Raw genomic sequence first — 8,413 nt, 5'->3', positions numbered from 1 at the left:
AGGTCAGAGCAAAGTGGGTAAGAATGAGTTAAAAAGACTGGGAGGAGAGAGGAGTAATACTAGTAGTAGTAGCAGCGAAAGAGAGAAAGGAAGCGGGAAAGAGACTGTGAGGGAGGAGAGGCCGAGAGTGTGGGAAATTGCTGCACTGTTTACAATGGTCTTGGCCATCCAGCGCAGATAACCCGATGAGGTGTGGGGCTACAGGGAACAAGATTGCTTATCAAGACGCTCTCACCCCTCCTTGACCTTCTTTTGTGTGTGTGTGTGTGTGTGTGTGTGTGTGTGTGTGTGTGTGTGTGTGTGAGAGAGAGAGAGAGAGAGAGAAAGGGAGAGAGAAGGGGGGGGGGAGTATGGCAGTTGGGGGCAAAAAGAAAGTAGCTGGTAAATTCTCTTCTTCTTCATACACAATTTAGATGTGTGGAGGGTAAGTTGGGCCATGGGAACTCTTGAAAGCCAGCACAGAGACATTCTAGAAGACAAAGTTGTTTCCTATTATGGGAAACGGACTGAATGGGTTGGGTGATGGGATAAGAGTCAGCGGGCAAGGGAAGAAAGGAAATGGAAAGAAGAGAGTGAACACTAAGGTACAGGAGAATGGAAGAAGGGAAAGGAAAGCGTGCGAAATATTAATTAATCTGATAAGACGAGAAGGGAGGGGGAAGGATGAGACTATACAGGAAGTAAGAGATGATGTGAAGAGAGTAAAAGAAAGAAGAAGAGTAAGTAAGAAGATACAGGAGATGCCACCGAAGACTATCTGTTAAGAAAAGAGGAGTAGAATGAAATTTCTGAGAAAAATTTCTGACTGATCTGGTAGAAATTATTCAGAAATATAGCTGTATTTAAAGACCATTAAGAAATGTAGGGAAGAAGACTGCCATAGAGGGACAGAAAAAGTAAACAAGGACAATAGGATCCGAAGTAAAGAACAAGAAAGGGGTAGAATGAAAAAGAGAGTTGACAGATAACTGAAAAATGAGTGGAAAGAGAATCACCAAAACAAGAAACAGGATGGCGACGAGTAAATCGATATGGAGAGTGAAGGAGACTGACAAGTATACCCAAGTAGGAAGGAAAGAAGGAAGGGAAGAAATTAAATGTAAAGGAAAGGAATGAAAGGGATGGAAGGCGAGCCGAAATGTGTAATAGATAAATTAAGAATAAAGAAAGAATAAATACGAGGAGGACTTAATTATGCTTTAAATAATAGGGCGAAATTAGAGGTACAAGGAAGTTAGACATGATGGAAATTATAGGAAAAACGAACGCAAGAAATTGCTAACCCGTTAGTGCAATTATAAAGGAATTTGATTTCGAGCTTAAAGAGCAGCTGACGCTAAAAGTTTAATGGAATAAGCTGGATATACGTGGGCAGCCAGGAAGGTGGGAGAAAAGCCAGGAAATTGGATGGAGAAAACTGTGGGAAGCAAAGAAAGTTGTAAGTAAAACCTGGGGAAGCAAAAGTTGGAGGAAGTCTAATGGTGAAGAAAAAAAAAAAAAAAACAGGAGTTAAACTGGGAGAAAGCGCAAAGAGAGAGGTAGGCACAGAGTGACTGAGCGAAGCAAAATACAAATTTCAGAGAAGGAAGCAGAGGCGAAACAAGGCATTCTTCCAGAGTTTTGCCTTAGTTGTTTTTTAGCAAACTGAAGTGCCCGAAAATCATTATGCGGCATCAACCTTGTTTACTAACTCCGTTTGTACTCTACATTTTCTTTTTTTTTTATTCGGAGCAAAAATGCACATGGTTATATACTGTACTTTACGAAATTACCGGTACTCGTAATGGCCATTTTTCTGCTGATCTTATATATTATACCTCCCGTTTCCTTCCAGGTCTTGTCCTACTACTTTTAATTTTGGCTAATTTCCTCCTTTTTTTTTTTTTTTTTGCACGTAAGTTCCATTAGACCAGCTGGGGTATGTTAGGTCGACATGAACTTGCTTTGCCGTTTTTCTCTTGTTGGTGTGTGTGGAAGATGTGGTGGGTGTAGGAAGTGAATTAGGTGGGTGTGTGATTGGAGGGTAGGGTGGGTGGTAAGAGGAGGCGGGTTGTTATCTATAGGAGACAAAGTTGGTGTAGGAGGTGCTGTGTGTGTGTGTGTGTGTGTGTGTGTGTGTGTGTGTGTGTGTGTGTGAGAGAGAGAGAGACAGACAGACAGAGACAGACAGACAGACAGACAGACAGACAGACAGAGATAGGATGGGAAGGGTGGATGCAAGAGGCAGGATGTGTGTGTTTTCTGCAGGTGTGAGGAGGGGTGGATGTTAGAGGATGGTTTGGTTTCTGTGGGAGGTGTGGTGTAGAAGGTTAGAGGGGTGTGTTGGGATGTGTGGTGGGTATAGGAGGTGGGATGAGTGTGTATGTGAGGTGGAATGGGTATGTTTGGGAGGTGGGATGCGTGTTTTGGGGGATATGGAATGAAGTGAGTGTAGGAGGTGAGAGGGGTTGTATGGGAGGTAAAGGAGTGTAGGAGGTGGTGGAATGGGTGTGTGTGAGAGATAGGTTGGTTATGGGAGGAATGCTGGGGAGGGTTACTTCCATGAACAGAGTACAAGTAGCGACGGTAGAATAGATGCCAGAGGAAGATTGGTGTGGATGTAGGTTGGTGGTTGGTGAGAGTTTTGGTGTTGATGTTAAAGGAGCAGTACTGTGAGCGACGTCAGTGGCGAGAGTGCATGTAGCTAGGTTCATGTATATGTAAATTTAGTGGCTGGTGAAGGTGTTGATGTTGGTGGTGAGGGAAAGGCTGGGAGGGTGAAACTGGCTAGAGTTGGTGGAAGCATTGAAAAATGTCTGAATTAATAAGGGAGCGAAGTTGGTGAGGGTTAATTGTGTGAGGGTAGTGAAGTTGTTGTGCTGCTGCTGGTGGCGTTAAAGTTAGGAAGGTTGCGCTTGTTAGGGCAAGAGTCGACATCTTTGGGTGATGCTTGAGATAGTATGACTGTAATGGTGATGGCACTGTGTAAACAAATATATATAGCTAGGTGCTGAATAGAAGAGTGTGTTCAGATGGCGAGGGTATTGTGGTTGAGGTGGAGGAGATACAAAAAGTACGTAAAATAGAGGTTGTAGTGATGGATTTATAAGCGGTGACAGAAATCAGGATGGTAAGACAGAATTATTAATAATGGCAGTAGTAGTAGCAGTGATGGTAACGATAGTGATATTGGCTGTGATAGTGATTGTAGCTAAAGTAATGACAGTTGTGAAACAAGTGACAATAGTGATTGCAAAAGTGACAATGAGAGTGGCGGAGAAAGTGTCAGTGGTAATGATAGCTTTAGTATTAGAAAGGTAATGAGCGAGAAAAAAGAAAAATGGGAACCATAACGAGTGTATTTAGTGATGATGATGATGGTGATGGTTGTAAATGATGATGAGGAAAATAGTAATTATTATAGTGACGACACTGCTGAAGATGATACTAGTAATAATGATGATGATAATAATAATGACGGTCTTTGTGGGAGCAATTGTGGTGATAGTGATAGCGATGATGCTAATGAAAGCATGACACTGACGATAAAGATGATGGTATGAATGATGGTCTTTATGATAACGGTGACAACAGCAATACCAGTGACAGACATACCTTTTAATGTGGCACTGCCGCACACATTATTAACCCATATCATTATAACCAGTGAGCCAGGTGTGCTTAATTGTTACCGAAGTATCATAACAATTGCCGTACGCCTGTAAAAATGCTGCTCCTGTCGTGTTTAACTATTGCCAATGAATGGGATGGGGTTTATACTGTCGCTGTATTTGGGTGCTGTTGTTGCTGCATTGCCTATGTTAGTATCGGTATTGTTTTAGTGTTTTAAGTGAATGTAGTTTTGCTGTGCAGCTTTTAATGTTGCGGTTTTTGGACTGTTTTAGTGATCTTATTGTTATAGTCTTACACTGTATGTAGATGAGGAACTATTCTGGGACTTTTACTGTATCTGTGGCTGGATTGTTTGTACTGTTTTTCTCTTCAGTTTTGTGGGGTTGTTGTCTTTTACGTTATATTTGACTAAGTTGCTGTTGTAAGGCTCTTATTATTGTTTTTCTTGTTTTAGGACTGATATTATAACTCGTGTGGAGTGTTATGTTTGGTGTAATAGGTGATTGTGGGGTGGGTGAGGGGCTGCTATGTTGTTGTTCTGCACGTGGTGTTTTTCTTTTTGTTGGTGATATTATTGTACATTGAGTGATGTTATTGTCGATGTTAATTAAGGTGTTTGTATTGCTAATGCTTTGGTGTTGTGTGTTTTCTATTTGATGTTTTGTGTTGTTGATACCACTGTTGTTGCTGTAGTCATTTGGTTGTTGTAGTCTGGGGGGTAAATATGTTATTCCAGCAGTATTATCATTGTTTATTACATTGCCAGAGTTACTGCTATAAGTTACATTATGGTTATCAATTTTGTTCTTGATTCAGGAGGTACTGGTTTTGTTTCTTCTCATTTCATACATTTTTGTGGTACGAATAAATAGTTACAGTTGTTGTGACAGGGAGGGAAGAGTATGTTTATCATGTTCTGTCTACAGAATTTAGGACAGAGGCATTGCAGTAACGTTTTTGTGCTGATAGTGAGGATATAAGAGGCTAATGCTCTTCATGGTGACTGTAAAGACGGCTGTAAGTGTGTGTGTGTGTGTGTGTGTGTGTGTGTGTGTGTGTGTGTGTGTGTGTGTGTGTGTGTGTAATCTACTCCATCATCCTCTTCTTCGTCCTCGTCTTTATACTACTCTACCCAACCATTTCCTGTTATCTCCATCCCCCTCCTCTTCCATCCCTTCATTCTCATCCTTTTTCCTCTCCCTTACCTGTCACCTCACCTATTCCCCATCCTTCCCCTGTTTTTTTTTTTTCCTCTCGTTCTTCTCATTTTCTTCCTCTCCCTTACCACTCGACTCTTCCCTTCTCCCTCCTCCTGCCCCTTCTCCTCCCAGACACAACAACAAATACTATAATGGCACACTCAGATGTTGTTCGGCCTTCCTCACAATGCGGTAATCGGAAGGAGAGAGAGAGAGAGAGAGAGAGAGAGAGAGAGAGAGGATAACAAGAAAACGAGGAATATGAAAAGTAAGTCGGAAGAGGGAGAGGCAGAGGGAGGAGAATGGGAGGGGGGAAGAAATGAACAGAGACAGAGGGCACACAAAGGATATATAAGAACTAATGGAGAAGGCAGTGCAGTTGTAAAAGAGGGAAACCGAACAAATGCAAATACGAAATCTATTAGAGAAAAAAAAATTAACATGTATTAGGGGGACCTGCCAGCGAAAGAATGTGCGGAAGAAAAAAAATGCTAGTGAAATCATGAGACATTGCGAATAGCATAGAGCAGTGGTTCTTAACCTGGGGTACCTGTACCCCCAAGGAGTACGAAACCTTAAACCTGGGGGTACGAGACATGATAGCCAGTGCAATGGTACTGTACCATGAGAAAGCAAAACATATGTTTTCCTAATTTTCCTGTTACTATATTTGTCTCAGTTACTTTTTTAAAGTTGGTGCTGGAAACAATTTTCTTACGTTTTCTATGGTTTCATATACGTTTTCTTGATATCTCGTACGGTTCGTGTTAGCGTTGGTCCTGGCTCTGATCCTTGGCTTCAGTTCAGTCACTTGTGTTCTGGGTTCTCACTGAGAGTGAGAGGAGCCAACGAGTATAGCTCACGTAAGTTTGAAACGTGTTGCACGTGCACTATGCTGTGTGTAGTTGAGTCGATGGATTTTGTTTGTGCTCGAGTGGTTGATAATATTGAGGTGAATTACTGGTGCGTGTGGCATTTGTGATTTGTGAAATGTTATTTTTTTGTGTTATCATTTTATTTGTCACAATATAATGTTTTTTAGTGTGGTATAACTGTAATATTGTCAAAAATAGATGTATTGATAAAAAATATATATTATTGAAGGTACTGTTATGTGCATGAGGAGGAATATGGTGGGCTGTGTATTGTGGTGGTGGTGAATATTCCTCCTCATGCACATAACAGTACCTTCAATATTATATATCTTTTATCAATACATCTATTCTTGACAATATTACAGTTATACCACACTAAAAAACATTATATGTTATATGTTATAACGGTTATTACATCCAGGCCTGCATCTTTCCAGGTATCGGTGTGATGAAGATCTAGTAACTATGTCTAAGAAACGTAAGTGGAAAGACGACTACATTCGTTATGGTTTTACCTGTACGACTGAGGCAGATGGAACTCAACGACCACAGTGCATACTCTGCAGCACAGTATTTGCAGATGCAAATCTCAAACCATCAAGACTCAATGAACACTTCAACAATCGGCATGGAGGCACAGATGCTGGACATGACTTAAACAGCTTGAAGATCAAGCGGGAGCGATTTGATCGAAGTGGTACCTTATCAACGCTAGGTTTAGTGCCAGTTGAGAAACCTTTGTTGTAAGCATCTTATGAAGTTGCCCTTTTGTGTGCAAAAGAAGAAAAAAGCTCACACTATTGCAGAGGAGCTTGTCAAACCTTGTGCATTAGAAATGGCAAAAATAGTGATAGGGACAGAAGCTGAAAAGAAGCTTAAACAGATACCTCTGTCAAATGACATTATCCATTCAAGGATTAATGATTTGAGTCGAGATACCTTGTAGCAGGTGATAAAAGACCTGAAAGCTAGTCCTGTCAAAGTGAGTATTCATCTGGATGAGTCGACTGACGTTAGTTTTTGCAGTCAGTTGATGGCATTTGTTCGGTATGTGAAGGAGAAAGAAGTGGTAGAAGAATTCTTATTTTGCAAACCTCTGAAAACTACTGCAAAAGCAATTGATGTGTTCAATCTTGTGAAAGAGTTCTTCTTGGAACATGGAATGACTCTCAACATGTGTGGTTCAATTTGCACTGATGGAGCCCCTGTCATCCTTGGAAATAAAACAGGCTTTGCTACCCTGGTGAAAAAAGAGGTTCCCCATGTAACTGTCACTCACTGTGTGTTGCATCGTCATGCACTTGCTACAAAGACTGCCAGAAAAATTGAAGACTGTTTTATCACTTGTGCGTGCTGTAAATTTCATCAGAGGACGGGCAGTGAATCACCGTCTTTTTGCATCTTTTTGTGAAGAAATTGGAGCTGAGCACAGTGTTCTTCTTTACCACACAGAAGTGAGATGGCTTTCCCGTGGCAGGGTACTTACACGTGTCTTTGAACTTCATGAAGAAATTATGCAGTGTCTTAGAAATCAAGGCAGTGAAATTGCTGACCATTTTGAAAAGAGGGAGTTCATCTTCACTCTCTGGTATATTTGGCAGATATATTCACGCACCTCAATGAACTGAATGTCTCTATGCAAGGAACAGCGATGAATATGATAACTGCCAGAGAAAAGTTATCTGCCCTCACCAAGAAGCTTCCACTGTGGATAAAGCGCATTGAAAGTGGAAACTTTGCAAACTTCCCTTCTCTTGATGAGGCTGCTATTGCTGAAGAGCTGCCCATCGTGAATGAGGTAAAAGAACATTTGCAAGAACTGATTCAGTCCTTCCAAGGGTATTTTCACGTTGAAGAAGGTTCTGTGGCACAAAGATGGATACGGGATCCATTTCTTTTCAACCTTGATTCCATGGATGATAATGATATGATGAAAGATGATCTTGTGGAGTTGCAGACCAATGACAGAATCCGAATGGAGTTTGAAAAAATGCAACTGGATATGTTTTGGTGTGCACAACTCCAAACATTCCCACAGTTAGCAGGGAGAGCTCTGGAGGTCCTCGTGCCATTTGCAACTACATACTTATGCGAGGTAGGTTTTTCAACGCTCCTACACATCAAGACAAAAGCCAGAAACCGAATGGATGCAAGTGATGATATGCGTCTGGCACTTTCAAAGAAAGAACCTCGTTTGAACATCATCATTAATGAGAAACAACAACAAAAGAGCCACTGAAAATGTGTTGTTGTGCACTATGTAGTATAACTCATAATTACTGTTATAATGTGCATTCATTGCATCCTACTAATTAACACTTCATATGAAATAAAAAAGTACCTTTGTTCAGTAATTGAAAAATCTAATAATTTCTCAGCAAGGTTTGTATCACTAATCCTTTTCATATGTTTGTATTGTATTTATATTGGATGGGGGTACGAGAAAATTTTCTGAGATATCAAGGGGTACGGGCACTGAAAAAGGTTAAGAACCACTGGCATAGAGGGAGTAATAGAAAAAGAAAAATGAAGGAAAGAACAAGACTACCTATCATCTGTAATCCAGGTAGACCAATAATACTGTTAGATGAAAACCTGACTATTATGTATCCTTCCTTAATGACTCCCAGTGCTGGTTGAGTGACATGTGAACTCAAGTTGCGACTCTAAACAACTTTGATTAATAACTTTTCCTTTCTGTGAATTATCGACACAAACAGACACACA

General features: G+C 40.8%; 1 pseudogene; it reads left to right on the top strand.

Moving 5' to 3' along the window:
- Positions 1-6,151: 6,151 nt before the first annotated feature.
- On the top strand, positions 6,152-7,925 carry LOC145414599 (protein FAM200C-like; annotated as a pseudogene).
- Positions 7,926-8,413: the final 488 nt, after the last annotated feature.

This window comes from Coenobita brevimanus, chromosome 100 (genome assembly GCF_032717465.1).
Source record: "Coenobita brevimanus isolate Jiangsu-jjx chromosome 100, ASM3271746v2, whole genome shotgun sequence".
Lineage (NCBI taxonomy): Eukaryota > Metazoa > Arthropoda > Malacostraca > Decapoda > Coenobitidae > Coenobita > Coenobita brevimanus.
The sequence above is the reverse complement of the archived record's forward strand: the minus strand, read 5'-3'. Positions and strand labels throughout refer to the sequence as shown.